A 22,290-nucleotide genomic window follows, 5' to 3' on the forward strand; every position below is an offset into this window, starting at 1 on the left:
GCTGGGCCTTAAAAATATATTCAGACGAGAACATGTTTTGCCCAAGGTATTAATCCCGTCATTGAATCAGTTGAAGCGATAATAATTCAATTAGGTCAAATCAATAATAATTAAAATAAGATTATCCAATTTAAGTATATAAAATTACTCATACATAACCATAAAAATATTAATATTTGAATTTAAATTGAAAATAAGGTATATTAGTCATCAAGCTAATGAAAGATTCATTCGTAAATCACAAAGTTTTAATATATATAAATATTTGCTGTTGAATGAATAATATAGTGAAAACATGTATAACCAATAAGCTGTTAGTTGAGTTGATAAGTGATCTTATCCGTGTAAGGAAGATAACACAAATTTGAACCTCTTAAAACGCTAAGATTGGTTTACGTGATAAGACTCAAAATGACTAGTCTCTTAAAGGCCAATTGCCGAAAGAGATACACTGATGATTAAATAAATAAATAAAAATTGAGAAATGAAACCAAGTTAATTAATTTTTGTTGTTGTTATATATCGTGAAATGAGATATTTTAAATACTCCTCCGGTCCTAATTATAAGACCCAATTGACTTATTTGAAGAGATTAAGGAAGTAAGTTAAGTTAGTTATTTATAATAAATAAGTGTTGTTATTCCTAAAATATCATTGCTAATTAAGTATATTAGCTAAAACTATCATTATTAGAAGGATTATCTTGGAAAAAAATACATAAATATAAGAGAGAAAATGGATTGGATCTTATAATTAGGACCAAATAAAAAAGTCAAATTGGATCTTATAATAAGGACCAGGAGGAGTACATACATTTAAGCAGTAGTTAATTCCTGTCTGCTTTTATGATAGCGAAATGAAACTCAGCTAATTAATAAGAGATAATTCAATATAATGTCTCTCTCTCTATAATAATTATAAAACAAAAGCTAATTAAGCTTAAGCATGGGGAGATTACCTTGCGAACAAGTTAGAAGAAGAAAGCGAAAGTGATAGATATGAAATATGAAGAGGACTGAAAGTGTGTGTGTGTGGGACAAGCTCATCAAAAATAAGTAACTGGTCTATTATGACAGCTCTTCATCATCACTATGCTACGTACGTACATATACATACATACATATGTGTGTGCGCGCGCGCGCGCGCATGAATCCTCTCCCATTCTTTCCCACCTGGGAGCCACAAACGAACTTCATTGCCTTTATTTATCACCTAAAATTAACAATAACCTCATTTTACTTCCATTGTCCCCTTGGCTTTTCTTATCTTCTTATGTGTGTCTCTCTGTGTTCTATATTTAGTGAAAACTCGGACAAGACCGATCAGGCTGATTCAGAAATAAGTGCAGCGGTGATTGGTATGATATTTCGTTATTTAAACTCGCCAAAAAATAATCCAAAATTAACCCAATTGACCTGGGATTAACCCAAACGATGCAATCTCGTGGATTGAACTGATTGATTGGGCTCGATGTCATTATATTTTCCCTCCTTTTTTGAGCTTAAAATAATGTCATTTTACCAACAAAAAGAGTTAGTTCAGTTAGTAACGAGTAAGCTCATAACTCATAAGGTCATGAGTTTGAATCCTACTACTTATGTGAGGATCTTGTTGGTAGGTGATCTGTAAGTACCTCTGTAAGCACTCTCTGAGTCTGGAGGCATGCCCTAGCCCTAGTGAGCTCTTAGGACCCAATTCACCTAAACCTTCCTGTGTAGAAAAAAAAAAGTCATTTGAATTAATTAAAAAAGTGCAAAAATAGCAATCCATCATATTTAAATACATCTGTTGTGTGTGATTTACATATATGATTATATTTACTCATTAATTAATGTCTTTTTTATTAAATATTATTTTTCATGCTTATATATATGAATATTTTTATATTTTTAATTAACTTATGTTATCTTAGTCACAACCTGTTTGGCTTCGATTCGACTATACTAACCTCAAATTACTACTTTGAACAGTACAATAAGAGTACCTTAATTATAAATACGACAAATAATGTTCAGTAATACTTCAAATTCCAACTGCATTACATTGATCAGTTTTCTACATAAAGGGTATAGGCTACGGAGGGAATTTAGTTAGGGCATAGGTGTGTGGCCCAACTTATTTATATGATTGAACCTTCGTCTACATCCCCATGAGGTTTTCTGACAAGCTTCGTCCTTAAAACCAAACGAAACTTCCTTATTAATAATTGCTTGATTTATTTATACTGGGTCATCTTCACTTTAGTTTTTAGATCTAACCACCAACGTACACTCGTGTTTAGTTTTCTTCATTTTGAATTTGTTTTTTTCTTCTCATTTTAAATTTCTCAAAAGACGTCAAATCATCAAATTGGAATCCTATGTTTAAGTGATTATATTTATGACTTTATTTTAATTAGGGTTAATGTTTACGGGTAAAATTTCCATTTTACTTTTAAAATTCCTACCTGAATAAGCTGTGCTCATGTTTTAACTTGAGATTTGAGAGAGAATTTCCGTGGCTGTATGTTCTTGAAGATATCAGTAGGTATTTATTTGATATGCTAAAATGCTTGGTTTGTATATTGTTTTATGCATGCGTATTAATTTTCAATTTATGGAATATAAAAAACTATGATATAAAAATATTAGCTTTTTTTTCCCTCCCTCATAGTTGGTGTCATCTTTCCTCCCTCATAATTGGTGTCATCATACCATATCTTGGATCTGCTAGCAGTTCCATTCAAAGAATCAAAATATTTGTCTTGTGAAGATGCCAACTGTTTAATTTTAGAGCAATATAAAATACATATAGATGATGAATAATGCAATGAGCACCAAATCTAACACAGCTCAAATTATTATTAGAAGAATAAATGAAAATAATTGTGAAGAAATGAAGTCTAAGAATGAATCTTTTCGTGAATCATTTAAATATGGTTACTTCATACGGACAATTCAGTAAACTTATCTCCGACAAAAAAAGGAAAATCATGTTTTTCTTTTTTATTAGAGGCAGTCATATTTGAAGTACTGTCGAGCACTAAATATAAGCACTTCTTTTAAAATTGTGAGAGACACACCCCTTCTACTAGACACGCTCTCGTTAGTTAGAAAATAATGCTTTTATTGAAACAAAGAAGTATAATTTGTGAGTCCACTTTCATTTGAGTATATTTGTTGAAATTCTTTGCTATTTGATACTCCCTCCGTTCCTTATTATAAGAGACAAATAATCGAAGTACGTTGATCAAAAAAACAGTTAAAATTAGTTAAGAACAATTAATGTGTAAAAAGTATAATTTTTTTTTCCAAAAATGCCCTCATTAATAAGGAGAGAGAGCATGAGAGAGAACAATTAAATTATTAAAAGAAGAGAAGTGGGAGGGAGAGAGAGTGTGAATTAGAGATAATAAATATGGGTAAAATAGGAAATCAACACAAAAAAGTAGAGACAAACTTTTAGTGTCTCTTATATATAGGAACATGCCATAAGCATCAAATGTCTCTATAATAAGGAACGGAGGGGGTAGTAACTTTGTTTTTGTGCAATTTATAGAGGATTTTTTTTTTCTATATAATTCAGAAACAAGAATGTTGCGGCCTTAATGACGCCCTGCCCATTGAAATGATTGTTATTGTAGATGAGGGGCGTTTCTTATTACCATGTTAAACTGGTTATGTTCTTTTCTAATAATCTGCTGTTGCTTATGATACACCGTGGTGTACATGTGTTGATGGTATGGTTGTGTCCTTTTTTTACCCCCAAAAAATTATGAGATTTTGTTGGACTCCAAAGACTAAAATTAAATTAAATTTTGTGGGTCAAATTTAAATAAAGAGAAAAAGAAATTCAACCATTGCTAGACATCGGAGCTTAGGCTACCAACGGTTGGACCTCTAGCGGCTACCCTCAAGCTCTGGCTACTGAAAAATAAGCATATGAAAGATAGCTAAGGGGTTGAACCTGTGACCCCTTAGTACACAAAGTGTCAGAGTAGTCATCCAATTCATTTAATCATGCAAGACAAAGCGAATATATGGAAAAACACAAATGCAAGTCTTTGATATAAATGAAATATAAGTGAAATAAAGAGATTCACCAAAACAAAAAAAGAGAATTCACAACTCCCATTGTTGTTTCTGATTCCACTTCACCTTAATTGTTATTTGAACAAGTTATGTTGATTCTACTTCACCTTAATTGTTATTTGAACAAGTATGTTTTGGTTAAGTGGGAATAACATTTCTCTTGTGCATGTCTATGGAGTTTTGAAAATCCACGCATCTTAGAAAATAGATAGAGAGGTAAGAATTTTTCGAATGAACCGCATTCCTTTGTATGCAATTATTTAGATGTGAATGAACAAATAGAATAAAGTAATACACAATGCAAATTAGGCAATTTAAAATAGATATAAAGGAATTCACAACCCCTATTTCAGGTTCTATAAAAAGAAAAATGTTAGTATTTAAGTATAAATAAATAAGTAAAATAAGATAATTCACAACCCTAATTAGGTAATTTATAATAAACAAAAATAAAGAAGTTCACAATCTATTTTAGTTCCACGGAGAGGTAAAATAGTTAAAAATTTGGCTGGAGAGAAATTTTGGAAGAAGAGGGTTGTCAAAGCCATAGAAGAAAGGGAAAGAGAAGGTCAAAAGGGTAAATGCGGGACGTTGAGAGGGGAAAGAGAGTGAGATGTGTGTGTGTGTGTGTGTAACAAAGCAAAGGAAAAGCCAAGAAAAAGGGCAAAGGGAATGGGATACGACAATAACAGTACTTGAGTGTCCCAATCACAACAAAACAACAATGCCATGGAAGATTGGGGGTGTCCGTACAAAAGGGATTCTTACTCTGCTGTGGTCAAATTCACAGAATGTGAATTTATTTAAAATCAAACAATTGATTAATAAATTCTTTTATGTGTTCTGTTTTTTTCCCCCCGTTGTTTGCAATGTGTCCAAACCTCGAATAATTTGTTGAACCACATTGGTCATAGGTTATATGGTCTAGTCTCTTGGATTTGTGGAATGCCTAATGTAATACTACCTCTTATTCTAATTATAAGATCTTATTTATAGACTTTAAATAAAGTTTTATAATTAAAACTAGAGATAATAACTATTTAATAAAAGTAACTGTACGTGTATATAAGAAATAAATTCATAACAAGTTTGATGATCAATGTGATAATATATTATATGACATTTTTAATAAAATAACACTCACCATAAATGATTTGAGGATATATTGAACTTTTTGTCGGTTTTTTTTTTTAAATTTTACTGGCAATTTCGTCAAGCCAAAAAATTTCATTTAAGTTCTAGTTTAATGGCGGTTTGACTCTAGTCTAACTCAGGCGAAGCATAAATATGATTTTCTAATATAAAACCAGCAAGAATTATATTATCTAATCTAATTTTTCAATAAGGGGTTATTTGTACAATTTTATTCTTGGAGTTAATCTCATGAAGGTTGTTAGTCCAACGCTCTCTTTGCCATTGAAGTGCATTTCTAGGTCAATCTAGACTTTGGTGAGTTCTCGTAAAGTTTGGTGTATATAAGCCATCGAGTTATGTAGAAATTAAATTTGTATATAAATATATTTAATTGTTTATACAAGACTTCATCAATGCAAAATATTGCATGTGTGTGTGTGTGTGTGTGTGGTTGTTGCCTTGCACATCCCATTGTTTCCCTTTCCCGCGAGGCTCTAGGCTAGAGTGAGAGGGACGCAGTGATGAAGGATCATTCCACAAAAAAAAAAAAAAAAAAAAAGAAAGAAAGAAAGTATGCTCCTCCGTCTTTTCACATGAACTTTTTAATTAAATTATACGGTTTTAAAAAAATAATTAGAATTAGTTAAAGACAATAAATATGTAAAAGTTAAATATTCTTTATTTAATAAAAGAACAAATAAATTAGAGAATATTAGTTAGAGTTTACCAAAACAAGATAAGACTCTCGCCTGATGCCTAGTTCAAAAAAAGTGAGTGAGTTGCATCTTGTAACTTACTGTTGGGTCCCACCTAATGAAAAACCCGAGCAATTTTGGATAAGGTGAGTTTTCCTGTCCAAGTGATGACACTAAAACCTCAATTTGAGATTAGTCGGCTCTCAAGCTTTAATGATAACATAATTTTTTTTATGCTGCTCTCATTCTCCTTTAAATAAAAAATATTTTCATATATTTATTATTTTAATTATTTTTAACTAATTTTTTGATTGACCTTGATTGGATTAACTTCTCTTATATAAAGTAATTAAGGAAGTATCTAATTAACTTTAGTAGTATCGGTGGATGAGGTAGATCACAAAATGGATGAAGTGAAACTTCAATTTATCTGGATTAGTTGGCTCTCAAAGTTTTGTGTGATAGCATAATAATTTTTTTCTTTTAAGCTCTGGATCTCTTTTAAATAATTTTTTTTTGCATTCTTAACTTATTTTTTTTTTATCAACATTGATTTGATGAACCTTTTCTCATACAGAGTGAGGAAGTATCAAATTAACTTCATGTGCTGGAAGAGTAGGAAATGTGCAAGTATGGAAGAAGTATAATGGGAATGGAAGGGCTTTCAATGCAAAACACTCGTGTGGGGGACACTTGAGAGAGCAAGACACCCACGTTTCCCCCTCTCCTTCCCCTCCTCTGCCTACTAAAATCCCACCTCCCTCCCTCTCTCTTTTCATTCCCCCCACCTCCTCTCCTCTCTCTCTCTCTCTGTTTTCCTCAAGCTTCTCTCTACAGAAGCAAACCTTCAAACCCTTCACCAACCATCATCTAGAACCTTCTCCTTCGCCCACCAGACCGCCTCTCCTTTCTGCTTCTGAGCTTTTTTTGGCTACAAATGGCTGAGCCACTTAGCTCAGAGAGTGACACTTCCACCAACTGCTCTTCTTCTTCACCGTCTCCTTCCTCTCATTCGTCATTACCCACTCTTCTTCCTCTTCTTCGGCTTCGTCTTCTTCGTCTTCTTCTTCTTCTGCTCAACAGAAGAAGCTCAAGCGAGCCAGGGAAGATAGCAATAATAACAGCAAGCACCTGTTTACAGAGGAGTCCGAATGCGGAGCGTGGGGCAAATGGGTCTCCGAAATCCGCGAACCCGAAAGAAAGAAAGAAAAATCGAATCTGGCTCGGCACTTTTGCCACTGCGAGATGGCCGCCCGTGCCCACGACGTTGCCGCCCTCAGCATTAAAGGCAGCTCCGCCATCCTCAACTTCCCTGAGCTCGCCGATTCCTGCCCCGACCCGCCTCCAAATCGCCCCGAGAGTGTCAGGCCGCCGCCGCCAAAGCTGCTTCAATGGAGATACTCAACATCAATCCCACCCCCACAACATCATCGTCTTCCTCCGGCGATGTTTCCACCCCAGAAGAACTAGGGGAGATAGTGGAGCTTCCATCACTGGGTACCAGCTTCCAAGAACCCGACTCGAATAATGAGTTTGTGTTTTTCGACCCGGTTTGGGTTGGGGTCCTATCCTCACCCATGGTATAACAGCATGTATGATGATGAAAACAGTACTGTGGTGGCTACTTCACTGAGAATCACACATCAGTGCAACAAGAAAAAGAAACAGAGGGTTGGATTCTTTGTGGCTTTGAAGGCTCTTTGTGGCAACATTAGGGGGAGAGAGTCATCAGAGAAAGTGGTTGTGTTTGCTTCTGTCTTTAATTTTCTTCTCTTTCTTTCACTTTTTCTCTCTTTTCTCAGTTATAATTCTGAATGTCAGCCCTTTTTCAATTTTTTTTTGAAGGGCCAAATTCGTTTCTTGTCTCTCAAGTTCCTACTCCCTCCTCTTTCTCTCCTTCCTTCTCTTTCTTATTCCTTCCACTCCTTTACTTTTCTGGTCATGTGCTTTGGATCTATGAAAGTTGCAGAGCTAGCTGATATATGATGAGTTTGCTATATTGGGAATGATCAGAAGTGAAAATATCACTTGATTCATCAAAATCATATATTATTATTGTTATTGCTACAAGTATCTTTCTTCTTCTACTTTGCGATGGACAAGAGAATAAAGGGTTAAAGCTAGATTCCTGCGTTACCATTTTACAGCTCATATATATGGTGGGTTCATGGGTCCATGAGAATTTAATCAACATGGTACAAAAAAATTCCAATCCTTTTATCACAAGGGGTTTGGAGAACTCAAGTCTTGTGTATACGTGGCAGCTCTTCAAGTAAAAGTTTTTTTTTTTTTTGAGCAAAGCTCTTCAAGTAAAGTTAGAAGCTTTTGGATATGAAGAATTGACCGTAGTGTGCTAAGATACAGCTAGCTAGCTAGCTAGCTAGCTATAAGGCCTTGACAAGATTTGGGGTTTTGTCTCTTTATCCTCTTGAAACTACATGTTTGGCTAAATTGCCAAAAGGGGACGGTCTAAAATTTATTAAATAAAATTTACGAGTTTAATTATAGAAAAAATAAACTATGCTAAAAGAGTGTTTTTTTCATTTGGGATCTAAACATGTTTGACTTAGAATTAATTGGTTGTGTCTAATACCAAATACTAAATATGTATAGGAAAAAGCATGAGTGAGGATTTGATACATGTCTTTTTGTATGTGATTTTATGCAAGAGTTTTATTAATGAAAGTAATAAAAAATTATTAAATTTGAGGAGCCTTTTTGCCCATTATGGGCAATTCAATACATTTTAGCTTCAAATTAATTAACGATAATCAAATGTTCCTCTGTCCCTATATACACACATTTAAAATTATAAATTTATATTTAGAAAAAAGAAAAAGAAAAATTGCATTAAATTTCAAATGCCGACCTGTTATTGAGTTGTCTTATGTCTATATAAGGTACAAACTACGACAGATATTTAAGCACATAAATAATTAAATAATTTATTTTCTATAAAAAAAAGTCTACAAAATAAATTCCCCGTTATTTTTTTAGTCAAGTTATTCCTAACTAACTACATAAAAATCTATTGAGAGAAATATCATATTACTCTCAATTTTTTAAATGATTATACAATATATAAAAATTAATTCGTTCATGTTGGAGTGGGTGAGAGATGTATAGTTTATGACGTTGGCAACATTGCATTTTCATCACGGCGTGTGGTGCTACATATGCAAGACACGGTGCATGCATGTGCACTCACTTAAAAAAGCAGTTTATATATATAAATACATAAATATATATATATATATATATAATGAATCGGCAATTATTAACAGCTTGGCTGTTTTATGTAAAAAGGCCAGCTTAGGAAATATATAATATGCATAACTATATATTGACTTGAATAGTATAGGTATCTAGTAGTCTGATAGGTTGGTTTAAATTAGAGTGGTCAAATGGTAGATTCAAAGATTTTAAGGTTAGTAGTGAAATTAATAAATGAATACAAAAGTAAATATATTAAATGGCACACAAATTAAGGGTCCTAAGCTTAGACTTGAAGCCTGCAACAATAAGAAATGAGTTGAGGCCTGCCCCAGTTGAGATCTAATTAGTATTTTATTTTATTCTTGGTTAACTATCAAAATAATCTGTTTTTTTTAAATAACTGTAAACCTAAGCTTATTATGTGAATGCAAACTATTAATAAAGAAGAAGGTACCCTTTGTATTGTTGAAGTGTGTAATGAAGTACTCCTTCAATGCTTGATGCTAAAATTCCTAATGGTAAACTTTTTGTTTTCTTTGTAAATATAAAATTTAGGTGAGTAGAATTTTGAAGATATATTAAGATGAATCTCACAACTCATTTGATATTTATAAATATACTCAAATTCACATCATATTTAAAATTAATTTTTTATCATATTCAAAACTGTTCTCATTAACAGTAAGAATTAGCTTTATCAATTGAGTCCGCTGTACACCATAAATAACAACTAATTCTTTGGATATATATTCATTATTACCTTTGATCTTTTTTATGAGATACAAACAACTAGATTACACAAATAAAAAATTTGGTTAAAACAATAAAAATATGTAAAAAATTGCAACTTATTTTTTAAAAGCACTTAATTTAAAAGGAGGGGAGAGAATGAGCTGACAATTAATGGAATGAAATTAACCAATAATTAATGAAAGCAAACATAAAAAATGATGCTAAAACTTTAAGAAAAAATGATGCTAAACTTTAAGATATACCATTAGTGTCTCTTATAAACAGGACGATCTTATCTCTTAAAAAATTCTTTTATACTCCCTCCGTTCCTTATTATAAGAGACATTTGATGTTTATAGCATGTTCCTAATATAAGAGACACTTAAAAGTTGTCTCTACTTTTGTGTTGATTTCCTATTTTACCCATATTTATTGTCTCCAACTCACACGCTCTCTCCTTTCCACTTCTCTTCTTTTAAGAATTTACTATGTTCTCTCTCATACTCTCTCTCCTTATTAATGAGGGTATTTTTAGAAAAAAAAATTATACTTTTTACACATTAATTGTTCTTAACTAATTTTTAACTGTTTTTTTATCAACGTAATTCGGTTATTCGTCTCTTATAATAAGGAACGGAGGGAGTATATGGGAATACTTTCTTGTCCTTATTACTTCTCTTGTAGTAGAACTCAAGGTGATCTGCTCAACCCTCTTCACTAACCTTTTTATTTATTGACTTTTTTGCATATGTTTAAACATTTTTAAACCGATTCTTAATCATTCTCTCCTCAACTCATGTGTTGTGAACCAAGTTAAAGTTGTTTTGAAACTAAATGAGGGTTAGCAAAAGGGGAAAGAAAGAGTAAATAAAAGGAAAGAATGAAAAAGCTCAAAAGTCAATGGGTTCACACCAACCTTAATTAATGGCAGAGACTTTGGTATCAGAAGGAGGAAGAAGAAGAAGGTATCCACCGTTCACCACATTAAATGGTAATAAGTGCTGGTCCCTTGCTGCAATCATTATGAGAATGATTATTGTGAATAGGACGTGACTCAGTCTCTAATAATCCCCAACGCCAAAGCTATATATGGATCTTACACTTGTCAACCGTTGATGAAGAATTGAAGACGAACACCGTGGAGAATGTTGATCAAATAATATTGCTTTTTGTTTTTTCCCAGATGTTTAGTAATACTACTTCTTATTTTTAATATAGAGATTTTGCGGTGGCATCATAGTAATTGCTTATTGTAATTATTTTTACTTTCTTTTACTCCTATTCAATCATTTCAATGTCTCAATAAGAAAGCATGAAACTTTTTCAAATATGCATTTTATATGGGCAGAATATGAAATTTATTTAATGTTTAGATATATTTAATCAAATGTAAAGTTTTCTTTAGTATCATGAAGAATATTAAAAGTGACTTATAAATGTGATCAAAATGAGTATATGAAGTATTTGTTATTTATTTAATTTATAAATGTACTGGGGAACTAAATAATTAATTTATAAAAATTAAAAAAATTAGTTATTTATAAATAGTGTGGTGATTTTGCTAAAATACTTCTTTTTATCACTGATATTAAAGTTGTCTTTATTGACAAAAATTGTCCCTTCAATATGTATAATCAATAAAGATAAGTTAAAAAAATATAAATTTTAAAAATAAAATAATTATGGTCTTATATTTAAAATAAAAAAAAATCTTTCAACTAACTGTCACATTTGGAGGTAGAGGGAGTACTTTTTTAATTTTATAGGGTTTTGGATGGAAACTAAACCACGGTTTCAAAAATTTTTACGGTTTATGAAGTAAATATGTGAAGGAGTTTGTCTCGTTTTGCGAAAAAGTGCTTCTAAAAAGCACTTTTGAGGGCTGCCAAACATCCCCTTAAATATGCTATGCATAGACTTAGATAGTATCTTTTTAATGGATAAAATCTATTTCAAGCAATGAAACTTGCCTTAATTTTGATAAATCTTCAAAATTCAATTTAACTTGACTTTATTATTATTTGAAAATTCCTTGAAAGAGTTATCATCATATAACTCCTTTGATGAGAAAATAAAATAAGAGTTAAGAGGCAAATTTGTCTTAAGGTTTTCAAATAATGTTATCCTGAAATTTTTTTTCAAGTTAAATGATGTTGCTTTGAAAGCGTTAAAATGGATCAATATTGCCCCTTATTATTAAAATGTTAATAATCAACATTACATTTTTTAATGATCAATGTTTTTTTTTTGGGTAACATTACCATGTTTTAAGACTTTCAGGACAATATTGAATTTGAGCAAAAACTTTTATAACAAATTTATATTAATCCATAAAATAATTAAAAGGAAGCTCAATGATTTCCAATGTCATAGATCATGGAAAGTTTTGACTGCTTGGATTGAAACTTACTAATCCAAGGTTTCCCATTTGGGTAAACTAATAGAGCTTCCCAACAGGTGCTTTGTTGTATTATGTGATTTCTGTTCGTTTCCTAACCCCTAACTCAACCTAACAAGGACGAAACCCAATGGTGGGTGGCCAACAATATTGCAATAATGAAAAACTTATTATTATTATTATCGATATTTTTGTTGTTATTACATATCATCGTCGATGATTGAGGAGAAATCATGACCCATTGCTTATCTCTGTTCAATTTACCATTGATTTTGTCACATACATGTGGATTCATTTCTATATATCTCTATTAAATTCGCAAGCAGTATAATATAAAGCTTCATGACCCATTTCATAGCTGTAAGGTGTGAGGCAAAGGACCCCATTTCTTTGCTTACCATTTTTGTCATCTTTTATAGCTTGCTTTGGGTGTCTCCATTCTTCAATAGCAATCAGATTCATATTAATATAAATTGATAATATTAAAATACACCAATTTTCAAGAAAAACACTTGGCTACTTTGTGGGGTATATTCTCTCTCTGGCTAGGTCTTCTTCCTCTTTCTTCATCAAATTATACTATGGTTCCCTTCTTTGATTTCTATCTTCCTTGTTGCTTCCTTATTGTATCTAAGAATAATTTACTCATCCCAATCACAACTGAAAAAAAATAATATCATGTGTTAAGTACAGGAGAGTTATTATATTTTTACAATAAAAATGAACAATTTTAATGATTACCCAGAAAAAAATTGTTGAATTTTTTGAGAACTGAGCTTTTTCAAGATGTGAAGAAGTAGTCCTTACTCCTTATGCTACTAACAAGTATATTATATGTTATGCAAAGCTTAACAATAACTCTCTTGTTGATGCATTCATTTTGACCCATTTAATTTTTTTTTATATATATATTATTGTACTATCTTATTGTTTTTCTTTTTGCCAACCATTTGAGCTAACACGTGCACAAGGAGTTGAAAGTTGACTTGTGAGTGGCGAAGGAATTACTTGGGGATTACAACTTAGAGAAGAGTGATGCACATATTATAAATTTCACATTTACTACTTAAAATTTATTAAATAAGGCAGCTTCCTATCACTTTACCATGTCTTCATTAATTAAATCTATCTTATATCTCATAATCCAAAGGTTTCAAATTTGTTTTTTAAAAAGGTCATTATACGATATCACAATAAACAATTCGTGCCCCTTCACCTCATATAAATTGGCTCTAAATGTAGAAACTCGTTGAAAAATTACTTTCATTCTAAATATAAAATTTTATTCTCACTTAATCTTCTAAGTTATATTTTTTTTCCAAATCATCCTTATAAACTACAAATATTAAAGAGAATTTTTCACATGGAATAATTCCATTTCAAACAATTAAAGAGAAAGTTCTATTTTTTACAAATAACTACCTTAACTAATTTACTTCATATTTATAAATTAATTATTAAATTCTTACATATACGACCGAAGAAAACACTTCAAGAAGTTAGCCGTGATTTGAATTTCACTCTAGACTCTTTAGCTGGATTATCACCCAATGTCCTGAATATTATAGATTAAATACAGATATTAATATATAAAGGTTAAATCATTATATTTTTTAGTCAAAGATCAAATCATTATATTATCAATTATTCAATGTTAAGATCAATATAAAATACTATTTAACAAGTATTGCTAGTTTTGCAAACTATAAATTCTTTTTTTAAACTCTATTTAAAGGCTGTCCAAAAAATTGTTGTCCTCATGAATTAAGAAGGAGTTCTTTCGGCCAAGATATGGACTATGTTCATTATTTTCAGTATCTGAATTATCAGCAAATATCTTGAATATTATATACTGAATACAAATAATATATTAAGATGAAAATTTCAGGGTATCAAATCATTAATGTCAATATCAACCAATATGCCAACATCGACACAAAATCTACAACAAAAACGACTAGCTGCAAAATGCAAATTATAAACAATACAGCTAATTCTTTAAATTCCATACAATACATAGGATGCTCACCTAATTATTGTTAAATTGTCCCCATTTTGCTGAGTTATAATAATTATTTTTTCCATCAAGCTGCAGCCAAAATACAATATCGTCGATTAATATCCTATTAAGGTCTAGCTAAGCTAAGCTAAGAGACTCTATACAGCTTTTGATGGAGTAAGATATACTGATATTTTGCCAGGAATCTATCATCACATGCTTTAGCAGAGCGTTGCATACGCTACAAAAGACCAAGTCTTGTGGCTTTGCCTTAATTTGCTATATATAACAGATATAAATTACCATCAGATGCAACAGAGACAACAGTCTATTAGCTGAGATTACTAAGATCTTAGATGGCCTTTTATATTTCTTAATCAGGTTGCTTCATATTTAAATCTCTAAACAGAATCTGCAAGATTGTTTGATTCCAACTCCATATTGAAATAACAAGGAAATGAAACATACAGCCAAATAAAGAGAATCTTTTCCCTCTCCTTGCTTTATTTTATTTCACAGATTTTATTTACCCGGATCTGCTTCTAATTTGTTTGCAGTAGCCTCATAATGCTTCAACTAAACTAGGAGTAAGTTATGGGTAAGAAATTTACAATACGTCTGAAATGCTTCGTAGGCTAGCTACTTCTAGAAATCAGAGGTAGGAAGGTTGTCATAGACACTATAATAGAGCATGGGAATAAGAAATTTCAAAGAAAAATTATATAAATATATATATATATTATTCTATTGATCTAATACACCTGAATCATATCACTCCTTAAGGACAAGTCTTGCATTTGCAACAACTGAATCAGTTCTGGGCCCCCTCATATCAGAAAGACAATGGAGAAAACAATGATATCTCTGGATCATTATCTGGCTTTAAAGTTTACATTTTTTTTTTCTCTTCTTTCGTTTAGTGCGTGCGAAGCCAGGGTGTGGCGGGTGACAATAACCAGAAAATCCTCGTGCACATCTTTCTAATAATGCATATTTGGTTTTATATGCAGTTCTAATAATGCATATTTGGTTTTATATGCAGGTACAGATTATCAGTGTCTGAATCATATCACTCCTTAAAGACAAGTCTTGCATTTGCAACAACTGAATCAGTTCTGGGCCCCCTCATATCAGAAAAGACAATGGGAGAAAACAATGATATCTCTGGATCATTATCTGGCTTTAAAGTTTACATGTTTTTTTTTCTTCTTCTTTCGTTTAGTGCGTGCGAAGCCAGGGTGTGGCGGGTGACAATAACCAGAAAATCCTCGTGCACATTTCTAATAATGCATATTTGGTTTTATATGCAGGTACAGATTTATCAGTGTCAGTATGCACAATGAGAATTCAAAATTCAAGTCCTAATTAATTTTTGTAAGAGAGAAAGAGGATAATCCTCTTCTTCTCATTGATCATGATAACGATGCACAATCACCAATATGTACTTTGATTTATGGTCCAAGAGGAGCACATTGTGTTATCAAATTAATACAAGAGAACTGTTGGATCCCTCAACAACCTTCTTTAACTTTCCTGCAGGTTCTTTGAGTTTAATTAATTAAGCTTCAATCCACTTGAGCTACCATGAGTCACATATAAGCTTACTTGAAAATATGCAATTAATTCTCAAGCAATTCAAAAAAAAAGTTTTGAAGCCTTCACTAAATTGAACAGAGTGTATGGTACCAACTGAGGTTGCTGGGTTCATATCAATCTATTATTTTTTTTCCTTCACATTTTGCAAGCAACACCTGACTGAAGCTTTTTCATCCAATTATGATAATCAAACTAAATAGCTATCCGTCTCTTATATAGACTCTTAATTATTAGAGAGGATGTATCATTTAATATAAAAGACTCTATTAAGAGAGGATTATCATAATATAAAGTGTTATTTTGCCAAACAGATTATATAGTTTGAACAATTTTTCAATCAATATGATTTATGAAATGTTGAATTTAAGGCAAATTTCAAAAAAAATCAATATGATTATGAGTTAAACCTTTAGTACACAGAAGAGCAATGAAATGTTTAAGCAGCCAGTATCACACAAAAAGGTGAAAATGATAGATTGCAACCATTCTAATATTCAAGATTATTTACGATTATATATTATTCATCAATATGACTAATTTAAGGAAAAATACAAATTCAATTATTATAGTGGAACAGTACCACCAATGATAGTGACCGCAGTGCGCGTTCCCATCCAAATTCGGGAGAGAGAGATACACAATACAATGCCCTAAAAGCTGCCAAAAATAGCAACTACAACGTTCTAAGTGGATGATGAAAGTGAAAATTTTTTATCTTCCTCTATTAAGTGAAAGATCACAGGGGGTGTTTGGACAGCATCACAAGTGTTTCTGAAAAATATTTTTTTATAAATCGAGATAAATTTTTTCACATATTTATTTCGTACACTGTAAAAGTACTTTTAAAACTATGATTTTGATTCTATCTAAATACCATTTAAGTGGACGAAGAAAGCGAAACAATTACATTGATGTCAAATCTTAAATCAACAACATTTTCAAAAAAAAAAAAAGGGAAGAAGAACAGAGCAGAAAATAAATATCTTACATCAGCCTCGTAGTAGCAGTTAAAGAATCAATCGTCATTATGTTGTCCCACAAGGCATAAGCTTGCAAATTATTATAAAGCATGTATAAGCATAGTCCAGCGGACGGAAAATGACAAACAGGTACAGTCGGGTCTATTTGCCTCAATGAAAATCACTTTCAATTTGTAAAGCCTCAAAAGAATTGCATCATTATCACTGTATTAGCTTTGTTATCACTAGATCGCTGATGACATGCATATAACACTTGTCGTTTGCTTAATGCTTTAACACACAAAAGTAATGGGAAGCAAAAGTAAAAGCAATTAAATTATGAACGTCACACTCTTTTTTCCCGTCTTTTTTACGTGACATTGTTTACTGTTTCTATGGAAAGTTCGCAGTTGTGAAAGGGTATATACATACGATATTTATTCTTGCATAGGTAGAACTATATTATCAGCTTATTTCAATATATTAAAGACGACGGCTCAGCCAGTTGGCCCCCCCTTCACTCCTGCATAAACATAAACCTTCTAAGTTTTAACCCAGTCGAACAATGATAATAACTCTCTAATTGCAACGTGTATAGCTTCAACTTAAAACTAAAATAGCAGAAAAAGAAAAGTTTATTTGTGCGGGCAGTTATAACCAGGTAGATATTATTCTCAGAATAAAAGAAACATATTCAATTATCTAATGGCTTAAAAAACATCGAAAGCCAATTATTTGGGCTGTACAAGGCGAGCCAGCAGATTTGGAGCTGTCCGGCGATTTCATCAATTTTGGGAACAGAGTTAAGATGCTTCATTTGATTGTGTTTTGTCTCGTGATGTGAACCAAAGCGTAAAGTGGTTTTATCTGAACTAAATAGACCTAAAGATATGGGGTGGAGAAAAAGTTGTGGCTCTTATTGATGTTTTATTTTTACCTTTTCACTTTTCTGCCACTATTCACTGTAGATTGTTTTGACATTATTCGTTGTGGTCAAGATGTTGAGTGTACTTGCCAAACACGATATGCTTAGCCTTCGATTATGTTTTCTTTTCCACACTTTATCTTAGCATTTACTCTAACTTTTTTCTCTCTATCCCACGACCATGCAGCAATGAAAATATGGCATAAATATAGTCAATGCAGCATGTTAATCATTGGAGTCCCAATCTTCTTCCTCGCACTATTGTCCTCTGAGCAACTCGTCATCACTTTTACACCTTAGGGTGAGGTGGGCCGCATTACAAGTACACGTGTCTTTCATTGGATTGTTTACTTCATGGTACGTGGCAACACAAAGAGGTAAAGACGATAAAAAAAAAACAAACCACTCCTACCATAATGTGATTGACATGGGATATATAAAAGGGGACGCGGCCCATTAAACCTACGGAAGGTCAGGGGTCTTCTTGAGAAATGAAAAACAGTAAAGGGATTTAAAGATAAAACAACCTATCCCCATATCAATATATCATATTAAATTAAAACCAATTTCTAACGTTTTTCAACTACTGATCTTTTTAATGTTATTTTTTTCATGATTTCATCCCTCTGCGGCTTCTGGCCTCACAGATTCAACACCAGTGGTACTTTACGAGTTCCAATGAAATCCATTCCATTTTCCTCAACAAAAGTCTTAAACACATCACACTTTAGTTAAAAATATTTATGATTTCCTCATACAACGCCCGGCTACGTATCTAATTCGGATGGTATATTTAGATCTAACATACAGTTCATCCACGTTTCCCTACGTTAGATCCAGCCACAAATTGATCCAGGTAGTCAAAAATTTTCTTGCGTCTATTCTTACCGGAGACTTCTCAAATCACATGATGAAAGATATGTAGATGTCTCATTACAAACAGGTCGGTTCTATTGTTCAGCATCTCAGGCAAATAGTGATAGATTACAGAAAAATACCCTTAAAGAAATCGGTTTCCTAGGGATTAACTATCACAAACTGGTTTCAGCACATTGATACCTCCCTGCTACAAATATATACATATATATATTTATATGAAAGTACTCTGATGGAACCGCATTCGGCATCCTAGCTTTTAATTAAAAGCATAACACAGCATCATTTTCAACAAACAGGTTCAGGCTTTCAGCATTCGTAAGAATCTTAACCAATTGGATTTAGGTTTAGTGCTTGACACCATGAGATAGAGACTAGTGCCTTCTGTCAACAACACTATACAGTGCACTTCATATCAAGAGGTGATGTTTCAATCCCAAATACATTACCCTGTTCAAGGGCATGTGTCATAGTCCCCGCCAAAAAGAAGGGACTAAATTTACCCTGCAGTCTTATCTCATTCTCCAGACACTTGTCAATGTGTTTAAGTTGTCCAACAATAATTGGCCACACTTATCGAATGGTTTTAGCACTAATCAGTCTTTGCCTTGAGAGAGTACGATGGAATTATGGCTAATGTGTCCCACTAATAACTAAACTACATTATTTGGATTGATTGATTGCGGATTTTTTTGACTTTTATCAGCAGTCATCATTAACACAGATATGTAATTTAAAAAATTTGCTTTTGTACGTGTTCACTTCCTTACCCATCTACATGCCTACAAAAGTTTTACCAACCGAGGATAAGCCAGAGGATAATGTTATTTGCTTTGATGCGGAAGAATATGTAATCCCTGGCATTTCCCCGTTGATATTAAAAATCCAAATGGGGCATGCATAGCACATTCAGCCTTTTATGTTCCACACAACAAGAGGGTGGCTAGGGTGAACAGTCCACTTTGCTCACACCATTGTCCTTTTCCAACAAAAGCGGGTAAATATTCACATCAGGCTCATTGTGAGATCTGATTCGAATATCTACCATAACTAAAGAGAGTTATCCAGTGCTCCAAAAGCACTCAACCTATACTCGTTTATCTAACTATGTACTATACAGCCATATACCTGAATTCTTTTGAATTCGATATACGATGCTAAAAATGTGTAAAGTTATGTCCATTACACGCACGGACCAAACAAGGGGCAGAAACAGGAAACGTCTACCGGCACATGATCGACCGTGGTCTCAATTTGTAGGCTTCTAAAAGTAGTATAATAATCTGATTTTAGAGATCACTATCATTACTTTACAGGAAAGTCTCATTTGTATCCGATTGGAAGGGGAACATAACATTATTTAATTTGACTCGGAAAGGGAAGCTTTCTTTTTGTGACTAGTTTAATCAATTGCTGTGAAATTGATAGCAGAGAGAGTAATCAAGGAACTAGAGAAGAGGCAGAAAGCAGGGTTTGCATAGGGTTTATAACCAGAGGAGGGGGAAAAACCGCGGCGTCGGCGAAGGAATTGGAGGGTGGTGGTGGTGGGGCCATGGCGGTGGACGCACGATCTGACCAATCAGTAATCGCTGTCGGCTTCCATGATCTCAACATCACGTGCTTCTCTCACTTCACTTCTTCCTGAACATGAAAATGAAAATCCCCCTCCTTCCTTTCTTTCGCCATCTTCGTCTCGCTTTCCTTCTTCTCCAACATCACCCCGCTCACTTCACTTCACATCACATCACATCAATCTCTCTCTCTCTCTGCCTCCCTATCTACATCTACTAGTATGGCCACGGCCGTACTACGCGTCTCTATACTTTTTTTGCCAAATAAATACTGTTTTTGTCTTTTTTAAATATATAAAAGAATAAATGCATAAAAAACTGTTTTATTAATTCCGATTCTAATTATAAAATTTATATAACTAATTTAAGAAGATTAAAAAAATAAATTAAATTAGTTATTTGTGATAAATAAATATTATTTTTTAAAAATATTTTTGTTAATTAAGGGTATTGACTAAAACTACTATTATTAGAAAGACTACCTTAAAAAATATAAAAATATGAGAAGCAAAGTAAATTAGGTTCTTATATTTATGACTAAGGTAAAAATCAAATAAACTCTTATATTAAGGATTAGAGGTAGAATATTTAAAAAATAACTTTATTTATAGAAAAGGAGTAAATGAGTGAAAGTGAGGAAGAAAAAAAGTATGTGAGAGCCTGCAAGGGTCGGGTCCGACTGGTCGCAAACAGGAACGCAAGGCGCTTTCCCTACTATGTCATGGGCTCAATACCTGCGAGTGCACCTGGGATTAGTCTGGCCGGTTGTGCTGGGATACCCTAAGGCAGCGATACCATCCTACTCAAAAAAAAAGTATGTGAGATATAATTAAGGAAAAATTGCAAATAAAGACCCCCAATATATAAAATGGCAATCAGGGACCCTGAATTTGAGAAATTGCTGAAGAGGACCCGGTCCCAATTTGCAATTATGAATGTGTGTTAAATGGCTAAAATGCCCCTCACTCATTTGAAAAGAAAAAGAAACCTGTCCGCGCTCTCCTCCCCCCAAAACGCGTGATAACTTCCTTTGTATCCCCCTGGCCATTCTTTGCGGTCTGCTCTGTTTATTTGTGCGCAAGAGTTTGTTTCCATTTTACGGCGAGAGGAGTATTGTGTGAAGAAGAGTGTATTTGTTGTGGGAGAGGAGAACGGAGTCGTGTTGGAGTAGTGATCTATCGGCATTATCAAAGGCAAGGGAGGAGGTAAAGGCATCGTGACAGTTGTGTGTGGCTATCAAAGTTAACAGCAGCATTTGGCGACAAAATCTGGTGGTAAGTTTCAAGCTTTGGTTTGTTTATGTTCGTTGCTGCCTGTGTGATACATTAACGAGAGGGAAGGGAATGCGTTTAGGGCAGGAACATATATATATGTTTTTTCCGTTGAATATGCTGTGACTAATTGGCGAAAAATGGTTATCTGTGGAAGAAGATGGGCGAATGGGTTTGGGTGGGAAGGGAATGAGAAGATCAGTTAGGAGGATGACAAGATTAGTTTGGGAAATGACGACACTTGAATGGGTAAAGTGCAAATTGAATTTGTTAACTATTAATTGATCTGAAGAGATGTTAAAGTGAAAGTGTCGTTTAAAATGACAAAATTGAAGTAAGGGGATTGACAAGTTGATAATGCAAAATAAGAATGTGTAATTGACAAGTTCGTAATAGAAAATAACAAGTTAAATATAATGAATAACAAGTTATTGAGCAGTTGGGAATAAGAAGGTTGCCATGGGTTCCTAACAAGTTAACAATAGGAAATGACAATAAGAAGTTGGAAATAAGAAAGGCGACTCTGACAAATGGAGAACTTTATAATGTAAAATAACTAGTTGATAATTGTAAATGACAAGTTAATGATGAGAAATAACAAGCATGAGAAGTAGTTGAGAATAACAAGTTTACTTTGAGAAATTGACAACTTGCTTATATGAAATTACAAGTTCATGTTTTGAAATAAGAAGTCAATGGTGGTGATGTAAGAAGGCTGTTGGTTATAGAATAGGTTGTTAACAGAGGTGATAGTTAGTTAGTAAATGTGGTTGTTAAGGATTGTATGTTGAATATTTTGCAGGAAGAGGAAGATGGCATCAGAAGGAGCCTCTGGATCAAAAAAGGCA

General features: G+C 32.9%; 1 pseudogene; it reads left to right on the forward strand.

Annotated features, from left to right (window-relative positions):
- Window positions 1–6,681: 6,681 nt before the first annotated feature.
- Window positions 6,682–7,960, forward strand: LOC114737347 (dehydration-responsive element-binding protein 3-like; annotated as a pseudogene).
- Window positions 7,961–22,290: the final 14,330 nt, after the last annotated feature.

This window comes from Neltuma alba, unplaced genomic scaffold, assembly GCF_004799145.2.
Source record: "Neltuma alba isolate B1F8T4 unplaced genomic scaffold, ASM479914v2 tig00013430_pilon, whole genome shotgun sequence".
NCBI lineage: Eukaryota > Viridiplantae > Streptophyta > Magnoliopsida > Fabales > Fabaceae > Neltuma > Neltuma alba.